Source organism: Bidens hawaiensis, unplaced genomic scaffold (genome assembly GCF_021521415.1).
Source record: "Bidens hawaiensis isolate Kalapana, Puna unplaced genomic scaffold, B.hawaiensis_p1.1 tig00019091_1, whole genome shotgun sequence".
NCBI classification, from domain to species: Eukaryota; Viridiplantae; Streptophyta; class Magnoliopsida; order Asterales; family Asteraceae; genus Bidens; species Bidens hawaiensis.
The window spans coordinates 456853-477315 of record NW_027492901.1 but is presented as its reverse complement, the minus strand read 5'-3'; the positions used below and the strand labels follow the sequence as shown (position 1 = coordinate 477315).

The window sequence follows — 20463 nt, the reverse complement described above, 5'->3', positions numbered from 1 at the left end:
AGCCTTGGGATGTTAAATATATATATGTGTATATACATTATTTCTTGGCCTCTATTTGGCAATGTTGTAGTCGTTTCGACTACTGATGTTGTGTATGCCTACTTTGTGTTTGCATACACTGATGTTACGTGTTTGGGTTGTACGTTTGCTCGACCCTGATGTTATACGTGGATAATATATATATATATATATATATATATATATATATATATATATATATATATATATATATATATACTGTTATGTATATAGGGATGTTATTGAATGGATGTTTACATATATGTATATGTATGTATGAGGATGTTTAAGTTCGGTAATGATGATTAGATGGATGTACCCTTTTACTTTTAGAAAACCTTTGATATGACTATCATGATTTTACTACTGATATCTTTTACTTGACACTTGAACTCACTCAGCTCAAGCTGACTTTGTGTGCATGTTAGTGTAAGTTTCAGGATTCGGAAGAGGATGCCTTATCGCTTGGACGTGCACGGAGCTACTTGGATGGTGAAGGGCATATTGGAAGGAAGAATTATTATGAATGTTTTATTTCAAGGAAATTTATAAAAGTTATACTTACTTTGGATTTTGGGCAAAATTCCCGGGTTTCGGGAACTTATTTCATTTTTCATGTTTTCCGCAAAATTGATACTCTGAAATGTTTGTTTTAATGGAAGAAATGGTTTTTGAGTTTATTTAATTTTACGAGTGTTTTGAGTGATTACCAACTGTGGGGTTCCCGGGGTTCGGGGCCTTACAGTGTTTTCGAGAAAGGCGCTCTTACATGGTGGGTTACAAAAAAGTCAACCCGCGATGCTGAAGCTGCCATGGCCTTTCCATGAAACTATTTGAGGGATCTCATGACCCGCCAGTTTTGTCCTCCAAATGAGCTTATAAATTTGGAGGCTGAGTTTTAGAACCTGAAGCAAGAGGGTGGTGAGCACTCCGCTTACACCTCTATTTTCAACGAGTTGAGCGTGTTAGTGCTGCATCTTGTCACCCCCGATTTGCATGCCATCGTGAAGTACATTAGGGGACTACCGAGGCAAATCCAAGATAGTGTTTTCAGTAGTTCGCCTAAAGAACTTGGCGACGCAATCAATTTAGCCGCAACATTAAACGAAAACCATGTCAAAGCCGGGACTTTGACACTAAAAACATCCAAGAAACCCGCCGATAAACCTGCTGCTAAACCAAAAGAACCCAAACCCGAATCATCCAAACCCGCATACTCCTCCCACAACCGCAACAAGAAGCGCAAGAACTACGCGCTAACCCAATAACCCGCACCTCAAACTCAAACAAATCCCGCACCACCACTCAAGAAACCCTATAGCCCGTTTTGTAGCACCTGCCAACGTCACCATCCCGCCTATGCCTTTCGCCGACAGTCCAACCGTTTCAACCGTTACGGACATCTTAGTGCCACTTGTCGCGAACCACCATAGCAGCTCCCTCGCGGATTGCTCAACCGAATCTCCGACCCGTGCCATATGTTCAACCCTTAGCCAAATGCGGGCTTGTTATGATTGTGGTGACCCTGTCCACTTCCGCAACGTGTGTTCACGACTCGCAAATGTGAGACCGCTTCAACTGGCTCTTGCCCCGTAATTTCAACTCCAAGCTTATCAAGCCTATCAAGCGATTCAGCCACAAGCTCCACCTTTGTTGGCTAATCAAGCTCAAGCTCCGCCGTTCCCGGCAATCCAAGCACCCGCACCCCAAGAGGGACAAGTCACTCAAGCCGTTCAAGCTCCCAAAGATAATCGTGGGCGTGTCTTCATGATGAATGCCCACCAAGCTCAACAAAACGGCGATGTGGTGAAAGGTACGTTTCTTGTGGACGACCACTTTGCATCTATATTATTTGATACCAGTGCCGATATGAGTTTTGTGTCCTTTGAATTTGAGTCCATGCTTGCTAAACCCCAATCTAAACTTAAAAACTCGTACACCGTTGAAGTAGCGAATGGTAAATCCGTGACAATCGATTCCGTTATTCGAAGTTGCAAGATGAATCTTAATGGCCACACGTTCTCAATCGATCTCATTCCGATTTAGTTGGGAAGTTTCGACAGCATAGTAGGCATGGAATGATTGTCCTCCCACCATGCCAAATTTGTTTGCTTCGAGAAGTTCATTCGCATTCCGCTCGCCGATGGTCAAACCCTTCGCGTTCTTGGTGAAAAGCCTTCTCCTTCGAGTCTTAACCTCATAACTTGCTCTCAAGCCCAAACGTACTTACGCAAAAAGTATGCAGCATTCGTGGCTCATGTAGTCGAGAAGAAGGAGCAAAAGATCGAAGACATTCCGGTTGTCCGTGAATATCCCGAAGTGTTTCTCGACGACGTTTCTGATCTTCCTCCCGTTCGAGAAGTTAAATTCCGCATTGATCTCGTGCCTGGTGCAACTCCGATTACGAAGGCTCCTTACCATCTTGCACCCTCCGAGATGCAAGAATTGTCTACCCAAATCCAAGAGCTTTCGGACAAAGGGTTCATCCGCCCTAGTTTGTCTCCATGGGGCGCACCTATTTTTTTTGTCAAGAAGAAAGACGGTTCCTTTCGTATGTGTATCGACTACCGTGAGCTCAACAAGATTACGACAAAAAATCGTTACCATTTGCCTCGTATTGACGATCTCTTCGATCAACTTCAAGGAGCTTCTTTCTTCTCCAAAATTGATCTTCGTTCGGGTTATCATCAACTACGCGTGCATGAAGATGATGTACCCAAGACCGCCTTTCGTACTCGATATGGGCATTACGAGTTTAGGGTTATGCCTTTCGGGCAAACCAACGCACCCACGATTCATGGACCTCATGAACCGCGTGTGTAAGCCATACTTAGATAAATTCGTGATTGTCTTTATTGAAGACATCCTCATATATTCTAAGTCTAAGACCGAGCATACGAAGCACCTTCATTCCATCCTCAATCTTTTAAGGAAGGAACAACTTTACGTGAAGTTCTCGAAGTGTGAATTTTGGTTGAACGAAATTCCATTCCTAGGGCACATAGTAAACGAAAATGGTATTCACATTGACCCCGCCAGAGTCGAAGCCATTAAGAATTGGAAGACTCCAACCTCTCCCACCGAAGTTCGATTGTTTCTTGGTCTTGCGGGTTATTATCGTTGCTTCATCCTTAATTTTTACAAGATTGCTTTGACCCTAACCGCCTTGACTCACAAGGATAAACCTTACGTGTGGGGGCCAAAGCAAGATGAAGCATTCCAAACACTCAAACGTATGCTTTGCGATGCGCCGATCCTTGATCTCCCCGAGGGCAACGGGGACTTTGCTGTCTATTGCGATGCTTCTAACCAAGGCCTCGGTTGTGTCCTCATGCAACGAGGTAAAGTCATCGCCTGCGCATCACGACAACTTAAAGTTCATGAACGGAATTACACATGATCTCGAGCTCGGTACAGTTGTGCATAGAAAATTTGGAGACATTACCTTTATGACACAAAATGTGTGGTATTCACCGACTACAAGAGCCTTCAACACATTTTTTACCAAAAGGATTTGAACGTGCAGCAACGACGATGGGCCGAATTATTTAGAGATTACGACTGCGAAATTCGCTACCACCCTGGTAAAGCGAATGTTGTAGCCGATGCCCTTAGTCGAAAGACCCATGTGAAATCTATCTTGCTTCATAGTGTGACCGTTCAAACCGATCTCCAACTCCGAATCTTTGAAGCCCAACATGTCTCGGTTACCGAGGGTAATATGCACGATGAAATGTCCTATGGCGCTGAGCTTCAAATCAAAAACTAAGCGTGATGGTTTGTTGTATTGCCTTAATCATTTGTGGGTTCCCAATTGTGACGATCTTCTTACTTTCATCATGGACGAAGCTCATAAGTCAAAATATTCCATCCATTCCGGTGCGGATAAGATGTATTTCGACTTACGATCCACATTTTGGAGGCCCGGTATGAAGAAAGACATTGCATTGTATGTCGCAAAGTGCCTTACTTGCGCTAAAGTTAAGGCCGAACATCAGCGACCATTTGGTTTACTTGTGCAACCGCACATCCCGATTTGGAAATGGGAAGACGTGACCATGGATTTTGTATTCAAACTCCCAACCACTCGAAGTCGCCGCAACGGAATTTGGGTTATTGTTGACCCATTGACTAAGTCCGCGCACTTCATCTCGGTTAATGAAAAGTTCTCGGTTGGTCAACTCGCTCAGATCTATGTTCAGAGTATTGTGTGTCGTCATGGTGTACCCTTGCGTATTATTTCTGACCGTAATAGTCGTTTTACTTCTCACTTTTGGTCATCTTTGCAGACCGCGTTGGGAACTCATTTGGACCTTAGCACCGCCTATCATCCTCAAACCGATGGGCAATCCGAGCGAATGATTCAAATGCTTGAAGATATGCTTAGGTCTTGTGTTTTGGATTTTGGTGGAAACTGGGATTCTCATCTTCATTTGATTGAGTTATCCTACAATAACAGTTTTCATACGAGCATCGGTATGGCTCCGTTTGAAGCACTATATAGTTGTAAGTGTCGTTCTCCTATTTTTTGGAAAGAGATTGGTGAAACCCAAATCACCGGTCCCGAACTTGTCCAAGAGATCACTGATTGAATTGAACAAATTCACCAAAATCTTTTAGCAGCTCGTAGTCGCCAAAAGAGCTATGCTGATAACCGTAGACGACCTCTCGAGTTTAATGTTGGTGATTGTTTTTTTCTCAAGGTATCTCCTTGGAAGGGTGTTGTTTGTTTCGGTACTAAAGGAAAACTACCCCCCCCCCCCCCGATATGTTGGACCTTTCAAAATTCTCGATCCTGTTGGTAGCGTGGCCTATACTCTTGAACTTCCGCAATAACTCGCGAATGTCCATCCGATGTTTCATGTGTCGAATCTTAAGAAATGCTTAGCCGAGGAAAATCTCCACATACCACTTGACGAAGTGTGCATTGATGAATCTATGCACTTTATTGAGAAACCGGTGGAAATTATAGACCGTAGGGACAACGAGACCAAACGTAGCCATATACCCTTGGTAAAGGTTCGTTGGGAATATAAACGAGGCGCTGAATTTACTTGGGAGCGGGAAGATCAAATGCGAACTAAATATCCCCATTTGTTTGATACAAATTATTTAAAACAATTTCGGGACGAAATTTTCAAAAGTAGAGAATGCTGTGACATTCGTCAATTTTGGATTCGTATTTGTATTTGTAAACCCGACCCGTTGGGTCATTTCGATGTATTATTTATTATTTATAAAAGTGTTCCCGACATTCATCGTTCAATGTTCATTGTTATTCAATTGTTTATAAATTTCCAAGCCTTAACGTTAATCGAGCCGTACCGGTTATATGCGTAAATTCTCCGAAACCAAAAACCATATATTTTAAATATTAAAGTCCAAGTTTAGAAGTAAAAATTTAAATATTAATCTTAAACTTAAAAGATTCTTGAAACTTCAGGGGTGCAAAGTGTAACTTCAATTTAAATTATATTATTGTAATAATAAAATATAATAAAACCAAGCCCAACCCTAACCCCCCGTCCCCGACTTTCCGGTGGGCCTCCGGCCGCCGGAATTTGGCGCCAGAGGTGGCCACCGCCACTCGTTTAAGGCGTTTTTAGTTCAAATGAAATACATAAAATCGTTTAATCTTCGATATACTATCCTAACTAACTAATTAATTGTGTTTAACATCCGTAAATCACCCAGAGTGAACGCCGGAATTTAAGGAAATCAAATTAACACGCAAACGCTCCAATTAGTTGTATAAATAGGAGCCTAGGATTCATTACAACTCTCTCACACCCCTTTTCCCCTCTAATTCACTCTATAATATCCATATTAATCCGGCGAAGGTTCGGCTCTGGCGACGTGTCGTTCCCTATCAAATCAAAACGTTTTAAGGTAATTGTTATATGCAAATTAATGTCGTTGCTTCAATAATTAAAACCCCTAAAGTAATTTGAACAAACATTGAACAAATTCTTCAATTTGAAAATTAGGGTTTATGTTCTTGAGATGATGAAACTGATATGTATTTATATATAATATTTTTCATGTATAAAACGAATGAAATCCACAGCCCAACTGGTTAACTTTGTAACATGTATCCAACAGACAGGGTTCGAAACCCGGGTCAAGCGCGTTCTTTGTATATGAACCGGTTTATTATTATTATTAAAAACTAATAAAATCTAATACTATATATATATATATATATATATATATATATTTAAAACCCTGATCTAAGCGGATGTTTTCCCTAGAACAGTTGGATAACACAATGACCTTATATCACAAAGACCCGGGTTCGAAACCAAGGTCAGTCACATATTTTTTTTTATTTAATTTCAGTTTATTAATATTAATTAGCTTTAATCAATTAAAAATCAAAATAAATGTATAAAATCCTTTTTAAATTAAATAAAAATTATTTAAATTAGCTATAAAATATATCTCACCATTTTACACTTAAAAACCAAGTTTCTTGTTTTCGTAAACTGCAACTAAAATCGTTTACTAATCGTAACGTGAACTTTAATTTACTAAAAACCATTTCGTTAAAGCAATAATTATATTTTCGACTTATAAATACTAGTTCAAATATTTCGAATGTTCAAACTTCATATCCTCGCCGTTAAAATACTTATATCATATTAATAACCGAATTTCCGTTAAAACATAAACAATAATATTATAATCAAAGAAATAAAATGATATAAAATATTCCTTATAAGTTATACAATAAAGCAATCCCATACGATTATCGATTAAGTCTCGTTTTTACCTAATTTAGTTAGTGTGGATCGCTCGTTTCGGCTTTCGTGACGCGTTCGATTCTTTGCCATCTTCAACGCTTTCGGGTTTTCCTTTTTTTACCTCATTTCATAAGGTGAGTTTTTCACAATCCCCTTTTAAACGCTTTAATATTTTGGGGTAGCATATGTATTTACTACAAAACTTCAAGTATTACGCTTTCGATTACAAAACTACAATTTGTATATGGACTTGTGTGTTACTTGAATTACTTGCACGTGGTAGCCTCATTAAGTATGATCATACGCTCCCCTTTGCACTTTGGTCCATTTGTATCGAGTGGAAAAGGGCCTCATTATCCGAGTACGTTGGTTGTTACCAATTGGAAAGGACCTTACTTGCGCGATTACCCGAGTACGTTGGTTGATACCAACTGGAAATGACTTACTTGCTCGTTTATCACATGTTTGTGAATTGTAAGGTTTTTATGTATGCATTTGAACTGTGGAAACTCACCAGCTATATATATAGCTGACCTTTATTTTATACATATGTTATAGGTACCATGATCAGGGGATGAAGCATTGGAAGACACTTAGATTACTTAGGGCATTTAAATAAAAGAACTATTTTTATGATTATGCTTTTGTTTGAACTTGTATTATTACTTTTGAACTTGTGTTACTTGGCTTATTAAATGAATTAATGTTATTATGGTCACTAAATAGTGTCACGTGTGTTTGAACAATCTGTACGTCACACTCGGGCGTTTCTGCTTAAGTCGGGGTGTTACATCATAGTCGTGTCCATTATGCTCTTGGAACACTTGTCTGGTTCTGCGAGAGCTCTAGGAATTTTGCCCACATTCCATTCGAATCGACCTCACTTCTCTCTCACATAGGTTATTCACACAAATCATTAAAAACATTAAGGCTATCGTGATTTTAACATATTGTTAACCACATTATGCTTAGCCTCATATCACTGTCACTAATATACGTAGGAATGGACTAGGAAGTAATTAAACTCCCTTTAAAATTTAGGAAGATATAGATTTTAGCTTATAAGACAACTTATACATAAGCTATGCCCCCATAGTGACCACCCTTGGTTACATGCGTTGGTTGTCCTATTGAACCTAGATTCTGGGACCTCCAGTCAACAAGGTTAGGTTTCCCTCATGTTCCATTTTCCATGGGCTGTAGTCCCATTCCTCTCAACGACTTATACACTGCCTCTCTATTTAAACCTTTCGTAAGCGGATCTGTTATGTTGTCCTTTGACTTCACATAGTCAACGGTAATAACCCCCGTTGAGAGCAGTTGTCGTATAGTATTGTGTCTATGTCGGATGAGCCTTGACTTTCCATTATACATTGCACTTTTAGCTCTGTCAATAGCTGATTGACTATCACAATGTATACATATGGCCGACATAGGCTTAGGCCATCCAGGAATATCTTCCATAAACTGACGTAGCCAGTCTACCTTTTCTCCTGATTTATCCAAGGCAATAAACTCAGATTCCATCGTTGATCGAGCTATAACAACTTGCTTGCAAGACTTCCAGGATATAGCTGCACCCCGAAGTGTTAACACATACCCACTTGTAGATCTGGAATCTTTTATATCCGATATCTAATTTTCGTCACAGTATCCCTCGATCACTGCTGGATATTGGTTATAATGCAATCCGTATTCTTGGGCGTATCTCACTTATCGAAGCAATCTTCTCATGCTTTTCTAGTGGTCTTCACTCGGATTTCTTGCATACCTACTTAGTCTACTTACAGTGTAATTTAAGACAGGTCTAGTACAAGTCGTAAGATACATTAAACTACCACTGATCCTTGAATACTCTAATTGAGAAATACTCTCACCTTTATTTTTTGATAGATGATGATTAGTTGTAAGGCCCCAATCCCGGAAGCCCTACGTTTGGTATTGGATTTACTCATAAACTCAGTTTGTTACAGGGGAAGCACATACAATTCTGTAACGGAAACTTAAAACTTTTTACATAACCACATCTTCCTCTAACTAATCTTCAATATGGATAGTCTCGTACGCACCTCAAGCTTGCCACGTCATCACAATACCTGCATTCATACTAAAATTCAGCTATACGCTTAGTGAGTTCTAACGTTTCTTTCTTTTCATAACATACGATTTATAAATAATTCACATATTTCAAACATTTATCCATAACTTAACCTTTCTCATCCATTATTTACTTTCTGTATGCCTGTCTATCAATCATTCCATAACTAATTCATATATGCTTGCTCATAACTGAGACTCCTATTCTTGCTCATAGCCGATCCATCTATTCTTGCTCATAACCGAGCCTCCTATTCTTACTCATAACCAAGTCGTCTATTCTTGCTCATAACCGAGCATCCTATTCTTGCTCATAACCGAACCATCTTTCCTTGCTCATAACCGAGCCATATAAAGTCAGAGGGATTTGCCATCCTAACTTATTGTGCTTGCATGAGGCCCGAAGGCCTAGCATGAACATATACCCATTCTTCTACATATAGCATTCATAAACATTTACATTCATTTACACATTCTACACAAGTATTAGTAGGGTTTGCTCCCTAACTATTTCTGTTCTATCAACTAACATTCCAGTATATATACTAATAAATTAATATATGCACACATTCTTATAATATATACATCTTTAACTAAAGTTACGTATACTAATTCTTTAACTTACGAGTATGCATACAGCACCAAAAACGTTTAAAGGAAAAAAGGGGGGGGGGGGGCTAAAACTCACCTGAAGTCGGTTTCTCTCGGAGTTAATAGTGATGCCTTTCTTCAATTGAGCGTGACTGGCTGTTTATTAAATAACACGTATTAATTCTCTACCTTTTATTATTTTATATTCTATCTACGCGAACGATTCGGCTTATACTTTAAACGAATCCGAGCTGAACTCGTAAGTTAAGAAGCTGGTTAATGAAACCGAACTTATAACCTTTAGCGACGCTTGTCTTTATTTTATTAGTTTGATAAACTTACTTTATTACTTTAACGAACCATCTTTTATTGGCTTGATGTTTTCTTAACGAACATACAGGTTACGGGTTTTAACGAGTCGGTTCTTGGGTTCGGTTTCATATTTGCTTGGGTTGAGTTCAGTTCCCTTTGGTTCATTTAGACAGGAGATCTGGTCAAGTTCCTATCTTGGTCCACCCATGCTCGAGCCGAACATAATGGTTCCAATCGAGTTAACTTGGTTCCGCTTGACTCGACTCAAGTTGTTTTGCTCTGCTCGATCCAAAATCCATTCCACCTGAGTCCGCTAGAGTCAAATACAGTCCACTCTATTTCACTAGAGTCAAATCCAGTTCACTCAAGTTCACTAGAGTCAAATCCAGTCCACTCGAGTTCATTAGAGTCAAATCCAATCTACTCGAATTCCTTCAAGTCAAGTCAAATCCAATCCACTCGAGTTCATTTGGGTGGAACTCGAACCCTTTAACTTTATTCACATCGACTCTAGACTGAACCCTTATGCCTAGTCGAGCCTCGGTTCATTTGAGTCTCATCCTTCACGAGCCGAACCCATTACATATCTATATGTTTTGTCAATTCGTTTAAACCGAACCTAACTTATTTACGTGGTTCAATTAGAGTTCATTCGTGCATTACTATTTATCTCTATATGTCATTCAAACCGACGGATCTATCTTTATTACTTGGTTCGCATAGGGTTCGTTTGAGTCGGTTCGACTCGATTCATTTTGTTCTCTAACTCACAAGATACGTTTACTTATTATTACTATATCTTAATGAAACAAGAAATATATCAAGATGAAATAAGATTGATAGATAAGGTGCATAACATACCTTTTTGATGTGATTAGATCTTATTTATCTCTGAAATCTCTAAACAAATATTTTAGGAACCTTGAGTGAATGAGAAGGAAAGAATGTTTGGTGTACAGGAGGTTTGTGTGAGAGTGTGTGTGTGTGTGTCTGATGATTGGAATGATAAGAAAATGATGAGGTGATGAATGATTATTAGGGTTTCAGGGTTTATATAGGCTGAGCCCAAAGGCTTTAGGCCTATAATTACTCTTAAACCTATAATTCTCCTAAATCTTATCCTTTCCTATTATTATTATTATTATTATTATTATTATTTAGTTAGTTAGATTAAATAACATTACACGACACAATAAATAAAATAAAACTTGTGTTATTTTACTTATTTATTCTCAAACGAGGACGTCACATTAGTATCAGTTGGAGTTCGAGCTATATTCAAGTCCTCGGGACTGAATTTCTCAAGGATCTATCCACATAATGAGTTTGACTTAACACAAGTCCACTCTGGGTTCGTGTGATCTTCACACCAAGGATCATATCTGCTAACCCCAAATCCTCTATGTTAAATTTTTCTTTCAACATGTATTCGGTAGATTTTATCATATTATCATTACTCCCAATGAGAAGCTTATCATCTACATATAGACATATGATAACATAACCTTCAAGTGTGTTTTTCACATAGACGCAATTGTCACACTCATTTATTTTGAATCCATTGTCAATCATGACATGGTCAAACTCCTGGTGCCATTACTTTGGAGTTTGCTTCAAGCTATACAACGATTTCACGAGTTTACGCACTTTGCCATTTGACCAGGGGCAGAAAAACCCTCAGGTTGCTCCATGTAAATTTCTTCTTCTAAGTCACCGTTTAGAAATGCGGTTTTAACATCCATTGGTACACGACCAACTTTCTTAACGCTGCAAGAGCAAGCACCATCCGTATAGAGGTTATTTTCATCATAGGCGAATAAGTATCAAAGTAGTCAAGACCCTCCTTTTGTCAATGCCCTTTGATCAGTAGCCTTGCCTTGTATTTTTCAATACTGCCATCGGCTTTCATCTTCCTTTTGAATATCCAACGGTATCCAAGTGGCTTATAACCAGGTGGAAGATTTACTAGTTCCCAAGTATGATTTTGTAGAATAGAATTCATCTCCTCCTTGATGGATTTTTTCCATTGAGGTCCTTTTGAGGAGGTAACCGCCTCACGGTAGGTCTTAGGCTCACCATCGACCATATATGCTATGAAATCATTGCCAAAGGAATTTGCAACCCTTGCTCTTTCGCTTCGTCTAGGCTTTACCTCTTCAACCTTGGATTGTCTCTTCCCATGGAAAATTTTATCAGTCGGTGTTGATGAACTTGGTTAAGCCTTTTCCAAAAATGGAAACACATTTTCAAAGAATGAGGCATTCCTCGATTCCATATCGTGTTCTTATGTATATCCGAATTCTTGGACTCATGTACAAGAAACTGATATGCATTACTATGGTTAGCATAACCAATGAACACACAATCCACGGTGTTAGGTCCTATCTTTAGAACCTTAGGTGGTGGCACCAACACCTTAGCTAGGCACCCCTATACTCGCAAGTATACATATGATGGTTTTCTTCCCATCCACAATTCATAAGGGCTTTCATCCCTTTTCTATTGGGGTATCTTATTCAAAAGATAATTAGCCGACAATATGGCTTCCCCCACATGTCCTCGCTTACCAGAACCGATCAACATGGCATTCATCATCTCTTTCAGAGTTTGGTTCTTTCGTTCCACAATGCCATTTGATTATGGAGAATAAGGAGGGGTACACTCATATATAATGCCATTTTGCACATACATCCGCGAATGGTGAAACATATTCACCTCCTCTGTCACTCCATACAACATTGATTTTTTTGTTGAGTTGATTCTCAACCTTGGTTTTGTACAAGACAAACTTGTCTATTGCTTCATCCTCACTTTTAAAAAAGTATTCATAGCAATACTTTGTACAATCATCAATAAATGTGATGGAATACTTGTCTCCACCTCTTGTAGGAACCATCTTTAAATCACACACATCGGTGTGAATCATGTCAAAGTGTTTAGTTATTCTTTCAACCGATTTAAATGGTGTTCTTGTTAGTTTGGCTGCAACACGCGTATTACATTTGGTGTTTAAATCAAATTGGAACAATGAAATGCTGTTTAGTTTTAATAAACGGCGCATTGAATTAAAATTTACATGGCCCAGTCGTCCATGCCAAAGATTTGGAGACTCAAATGTATACATGGAATTCATATTGGTTTTGATCTAAATCATTTTTAACAACTATTGCGTTAAGTTTAAACACTCCATTAAGGGCATGCACCTTTCCAACAAAGACTCCATTCTTGGTTAACATAACCTCATCAGATTCAATAGCCAAACCAAACCCAAACTTGTTAAGCAACCATCCAGACACAAGATTCTTGCGAATTTCTGGAACATATAATCCATTGCTTAAGGTGAGCTCCTTACCGGGAGTCATCTTCAAAATAAAATTTCACTCACCCTTGATATCGACGGTAGCAACATTTCCCATGAACAATTTCCTATCATCAGTAACTTATTTGAACGAAACAAAAAGGCTTTTGTTGGTGCAAACATGACAGTTAGCACCTGTGTCAACCCACCACTCCTAGATTTTGATCCTCGGTTGACTTCTGATAGCATAGCTGTACTATCATATATCATGGCGACCTCTTCCACCATATTTGTCATTCTTGGGTTCTCCCCATAAGACATGTTGCACTCTTTTGCCCTATGATCAAATTGGCCGTAGTTGTAAAAAGTCCCTTGAAATATTTGAAGTTTCTTTTCCATAACTTCATTCCTTGGGCCTAATTTTCTTATCGATGTTACCATCCTTTTACCTACAAAAGGTAATCTATAATACCCCACTCGTGTCTTTTCGTTTTCCATAACCGTCAAACGTATTACTACTAGTAGTTAATACTTAAATAAACTCGTATTTCAAAGCAACTAAAATTATTTTGTCCAAAATGATTAAATGATCATAATATCTTTACACCAAAACAATTTATTATAAAAACTTAGCATATGATCAAAATATTTCACCAAAGATCTATTTTTGTTTTTCTAAAATTTTTGTGTGATGCAGACGAGTTTTCTTTGAAAACAAATTATTGGATAAAAATTATGAACGATATGATTTACGAAATATGTTTTAAGTTTGTAAGGAAAGTGTTCACAATTTTATCTATAAAATACAATAAAATGGAAGATCAAATAACTTGAAAGGAAATTACAATACGAATTACAACAGAAATAAGCAAATATGAAGAAAGGGATAGAAGCAGAAAGCTGAGGCCCGTGTTTGACACGGTTCCCTTATAACAGATTTCGCGTCTCCATTGAGAACGCGCCTGTCTCCCAGGGTACAACAGCTAAAAACAGTTGAACTACTGGAGTAGACCACCGAGCTTGAAAAAGCACTTTTAATGTTGCTAGAACGAAAGTATATGTTAAGTGTTCTTGAGAGCTTACAAAGGTGTCTCAAGATTGTTTATTTTCTTATGTTTCTTCAACGAAGGCTCACCTTGGTTTATATAGTGGATAAAAGAAATGTTAACCAACCTTCGAAGACATATAAAGACTCATAGAAATTAAAACAAAAATAAGTGGCATTGGATGTCATCAATGTCATTAGTTTGTTTTAATACTTTGAATCTAACCGCTTTCTTTCCAAATTCCGTACTAAATGAAGATCGCCTTTAATCCACTTGTCGGGTTAAAGTTTTGACTACTTTAACTTGTTTGAGCACTCAAATTTGAGCATCGATGTCTCATTCATCTTAGCTTCGTTAGGAAAACGATTTTCCTATATTTGTGAAAAATAATATTTTCACAAAAATTCCAACAAACATAAAGTCAGACACAGAAAAACATACCCTTTTGAACATTTTGAATCACCCAGATCAAAGTAATTCTTTCATAAAGCTGAATTGTTATCAAATTCGCTACAGACCCGTTTACAAACTACCTAATTCCCAGGTTTATGACAAAGCAAAACAAACCTGTTTACATCTAAAAATGTTAATAGAGGTTAAGGTTTGATGGAGAAAATAAACTCATTTACTGCTACTTAACTCCCATGTTTTCATTAGAAAAGCATCATGCAAGCAATAAACTAAACGAAGTTAATGTCCCATTAGTCTGAGAGTGACAAAAGTAATTAAGATAAAAATCAAAAGTGATGATAAATATTTCGTTAGTTGAGAGTACATAAATATGACAATTTTTTTTTATAGCAAATACTAATACCAAAACAAATCACATATCATACTTCTTTTCAGCTAAATTCTTTCAACTACCAAATATTTCTATTTGATACCGACATCTAGTTACAAAACAAACCAAATAACACATCTAACCAACTTTACTAATCAGAGATCCAATTATTCTATTCACACAAGGCAACCCTCATATTCCCTCCATCTCATTCCGAATATTAAATTAAGCACATCCTAGTAGAAAAAACAGATCCAAGTACATGGATGTTTTCCCTTTTAAATAAATATAAAAAATCTAAAGAAAAATGTCCTCTGTTGCTGTTCATTTGGTCTCCTTTACCGACCTCCTTATTCGATAACCATTCTCACCAGTCACCACTCTTTCTTTAAACCCTATTTTATTAAACACCCAATAATATCATTTACACTCATAAAAATTAGATCTTGCACCCGTTTGAAACCATTCAAGAAACATGGCTAGAACTATGATTATAATAATATTATTAGTAATGCTTTGTGGGTTTTGTCAGTTGGGTGAATCTGCAATAGGAGTGAACTGGGGCACCATATCCAACCACCGGTTGTCGCCTTCGACGGTGGTGGATCTTTTGAAGGCTAACAAGATTCAAAAAGTGAAGCTTTTTGATACCGACCCGGATTGTCTCCGGGCACTTATGGGTTCTGGGATTGAGGTTATGGTTGGCGTGTCCAATGACCAGTTGCCGGATATTGGCTCGTCTGCTGTGGCTTCTGATTTGTGGGTTTCGCAGAATGTTTCCAGATATATGGTTCGAGGTGGAGCTAATATCAAGTATGTCTTGTTTATATTTGGTTATTTATTAATTTAATGCTTACTGCTTTGTTTTGATCTGACACTTATGATGGGTGGTGCTTATTGTTTGTCACTTATAGTAGAAGTTAACAACTTATGTTTTACATTATATTCCTAACTTAAAGTCACACCCCTGGTCAAGTCAAATTTGGAAAACTAAATTGAGTGTATAGTTAAGAAATTGAGTATTTAAACCTGTGAGTTACTCAAATCTAATGTTGTAAAAATCTTGATTAGGTGACGATTTTGTTGGAGAGGGCTATGGATTTGATTTCACCTAATTGGCCCCTAAAATCGGTGCCCGTCAAAATTGGTCAACTTTCGGTAAAAAAATGGTCGAATTCTTTGAAGTATTTGAAATATTATACTTGTTTTGGAAAATTATATATAAAATTTTGTATTTATAGAAAAGGAAGGTAATTTAAACACGTGAATTATTCAAATCGAAGATTCATGTGTAGAAAAGGAAAGGTTTTTAGACTCGTAAATTTGGGAAGAAACATGAAGTCTGAAATCCGTGTTCCGGATGATGAAATTGGGCTTGTGTCAGTTTGCCACATGATCCGGCCCGTCAAGATGTTTCCGTACATTACTTATGGGCCCTGTAACTCTAGATGTAGCCCGGGGTAATGCTCTTTTTAAGTTGGGCTTTTTCCTTGCCCTGTTTGGCTCATCCAAATACGAGTCTGCTTGCTCTGAATTAGCTCTATATCAAAACTTCGAACCCATAACCACTTTAGACTTGATAATAGCATTTTGTATTAGCATCCAAAATATATCAGTCGTTCTAATTCTTGTAATTGATCCAGGTACATCGCAGTCGGAAATGAACCGTTCCTTTCAAGCTACAACGGTCAATTCCAGTCATACGTGATGCCCGCCATAACAAACATTCAACAATCTCTAGCGAAAGCCAATCTAGCAGGCACAATAAAGCTAGTGGTCCCATGTAATGCAGATGCATACGAGGCATCTCTTCCTTCACAAGGAGCCTTCCGACCTGAACTTACCCAAATCATGACCGACCTCGTCACATTCCTAAACTCCAACGGGTCCCCATACATCGTCAACATCTACCCGTTCCTTAGTCTTTATGGCAACTCTGACTTCCCTCAAGACTATGCATTTTTTGAAGGCACAACACATTCCGTCACTGACGGACCAAATGTATATTATAACGCGTTTGATGGAAACTACGACACGTTAGTTTCCGCCCTCAATAAACTTGGGTTTGGGCAGATGCCCATAGTTATAGGCGAGGTGGGGTGGCCCACAGATGGAGCCATTAGCGCAAATGTTAATGCCGCAAGGGTTTTCAACCAAGGGTTTATAAATCATGTTTTAAGTAACAGAGGAACCCCACGTAGGCCCGGTCAGCCGCCTATGGATATTTATCTTTTCGGGCTGCTTGATGAAGAGGCCAAAAGCGTGCTGCCCGGGAGCTTTGAGAGACATTGGGGCATATTCTCTTTTGACGGGCAGGCAAAATACCTGTTAAATTTGGGTAACGGGTTGTTAAGAAATGCTGAAGATGTTCATTATTTGCCAGCACGATGGTGTGTGGCGGATCCGTTTAAGGATTTATCTGGTGTTGAAGAACATTATAAACTTGCGTGTACGGTTGCAGATTGCACGACTTTGAACTATGGCGGTTCGTGTAATGGGATTGGTGAAAGGGTGAATATTTCTTATGCGTTTAACAGTTATTATCAGGTGCAGAAACAGAATTCTCAGAGTTGTGAGTTTGATGGGCTTGGAATGATCACTTTTGTTAATCCTTCCATGGGTCAATGCAAGTTTCTTGTTGGTGTTGCTGAAGAGGTGGTTACCAGGCGGGTTTCACACGGTTTGAGATTGCGTGGGGGATCGGTTATTGTTTGGTTATTGGTGGTTTGGTGGGGACTTTTGTAACCTATGACATGAACTTGTTAGATAGTTTTATATACTATATTGTATTAAGGTTTAGTAGATCATACCCATTTACAGATTTTGCTAGTTTTTATTCAAAGTTATGCTAGATGTTAAAACTTGGACATGTGCATTGTAACATAAGATGTGAACATCCATCCATCAACATCTCCACTGCATACATATTAATATAAGTTTCATTCTTGTGTGGAGAAGCAAAACAGGAAATCCATTTTGAAAAGGTTCTTATGTAGTAACTGAGTTGGTTGGGATTGATATCATATTGGAGCTCCGCGGTCAGCAGCATCCGGCTATATCTTCACAGCAGCATCAGTCAGATAACCTGCGCGTGTTAAAGTTCATAAAAACCTGTTAATATTAACCGCTACAAAAACCAAAAAGAAGCTAAGAACTTGATGTAATATTCAACTATTTGTAGAAAATTATCTAACCTGGGCCTGGGGGGTTCAAAAGTTCTGGTATCAGCTGCAGCATGAGATAATTTGGGGTCTGAAGTTGCATAGATCAATGCAGCCATTGAAGCCACTGCTAGGAAGCACACAAGAAACCTTGCTATAGTTGTCATTGGCACCATATTATCTAACAAGTGAAATGAGGGTTAACTTATTACTAATTTGTTGGGGTTAATATACAAGAGTTTGGTGCTTTTTATCTTGAACTTGCATGTTAAAGAGTATGTGATGAGATGCTTTAAAACCAGCATAGCAATGTGTCGTACAGATGAAACAAAATACTTTGTTTTAGAAAGTAAAAAACAAATTGGTGGTGGCTAGTGAGTGGATCAGGACGGATGCATTCATGAATGTCATAATGAAGCCAATAAGCCTACTTTAACTCGTGATCCGTATCCTTTTCAATACACAAACCCACTAACTATTCTCATAATTATTTGGCTAAAAAACATGCATGCTGATGCAACAACAAATAATGAGAGGGGGATGGTATAGACGTCTTCTCGGTTAAAATACCATATGCAAAACAAACAACCACTAACTCAACGCCTGCGATATCGATCAGCCACAGACGTAACGGACACGAGCAAAGGCATGTTCGTGTTCGTCCATTTAACTTTAAATGAACATCAACACTTAACCGGACAGATTTGTGTTCGTGTTCGTTCGTTTAAGATTTAAGAAATACATGATCAGTATGTTTGTGTTCATTTATGTTCATTCATTTAAAATCTAAAAGAATAGTTTACGAACACAAATGAACATAATTGAACAACGATAAATGATAAATGAACGTTTACAGACCTAATGGTGTAAGTAAAAGAGTATAGGGTGATAGAGATGAAGTTAGAATGGCTTTACCTGGGATGCATAGGCATCCTTTTATAGTGGAATCGCTGGAGTCTTGGCCTCTTCTTGATTGTGAGTCTTCCGATCGAACTTCAACTTCATGGATACCATTGTTAAACACGCACACACACTTACAATCTAATCTATTGCAAGTATGAAACAACAAAGATTGTGACTGAAACAAACTTGATTTGCTGGAATATGATTGCAGACTCTTTGTTCCAGTTGACACTATATCACGATGATTATCATGGACGATTATCTCTACAGTCGTTTAAAACGGTTGTTGGTAAACTTTGCCAACTAATCGTCATATAATCTTGGAGTCCACCATGTTCATGCGCATCACTAAACACACTTACCAAACCATCAGACTATTAACCGGACCAAACGGGCCCAAAACATACGGGTCTAAGACATAAACCAAACGAAGTGTTCTAATGTACTAACTAACTCGATAAACAGAAATAAACTACTAATGAATTATCGGGTAAAATGGAATGTCTTGTGGATAGCTCATCGGCTTAAAGTGGTATGAGGCTCCCCTTCTTTCATTGATCGAAGATAAGAAGACTTTACCGTTTTGAGTGGGTGAGGACTTGGCCAACTAGAAAATAGACTAGTCCCACTCTACCACTTGCTACAATGGACCTCTTCTTGAGTCATTATGTAGTAAAAAGGCTTAAATGGTTCTCCAAAACAAACAAACAAACAGTTCAGTCACCCTAGAAGGGCTGTGAGAATAAGTTGGATGTTCTTAGGATTGAGGTCCAAGAGTATTGAGTAAAAGAGATGAAGTAAGAATACATCAGATGTAAGAAAATCCCTATATAACAGAGTTGCTCTTTGTGAGCAGCGGAAAGGATCCAAGGGGCATGTCACTCTCCTCCTTTCCTTGATCGCATGTGAGACTTTACCTGTTTGGGAGACTGAGGCCTTGGCCTGCAGGAAAATAGACAAGGCACAATCAACCATGTGCTATAGTGGACTTCGACCCTTGCGTTCCTCGCACGAGCTTCCGAGTTTTACTGTAGACATTGCAGGCCCCGAAACCGGATCCGACAAACGAACGGATTTTGTTCTTAATAAGCGATCGAGACGGGTACGGTAAAATCAAACGATCGAACGAAAACAAATAAAGATAATATAAACAAACGATCTCGTTATCGGATAAAAGATTTATAATATTAAACGAATCGATCCCACCCAAGGTGAGCTCCCCTTGGGTGGGTGAAAACACCATACAAACCACACTCATACATATGACTAGTATTCCCTATTTATAGCCAAACATAAATATTCTAGAAGCTTTTTTCTCCGTTGAAGCTAAACAAGTGCACCGAAGCTCTCGTCTCGTATCCGAATTTCTCGCCCACTTTAATTATTTGCCCGAACATAAAATATTTAACGAGTATTGCATTTTGATATCACAAGTCACAAATTATTGGCCTTAATCACCCCCTTGACTTATGAAATAGAAACTTTGTCAAGCCGTGTCTCGCATCTTCACAAA

The 20463-nt window shown here is 38.4% G+C and overlaps 1 pseudogene across 1 annotated transcript; it reads left to right on the top strand.

Annotated features, from left to right (window-relative positions):
* The first annotated feature begins 15361 nt into the window (after nt 1–15361).
* LOC143557726 (glucan endo-1,3-beta-glucosidase 6 pseudogene) lies at nt 15362–17781 on the top strand (annotated as a pseudogene). The gene is made up of 2 exons (XR_013139622.1): nt 15362–15699; nt 16530–17781. The product of XR_013139622.1 is annotated as a glucan endo-1,3-beta-glucosidase 6 pseudogene (transcript).
* Nucleotides 17782–20463: the final 2682 nt, after the last annotated feature.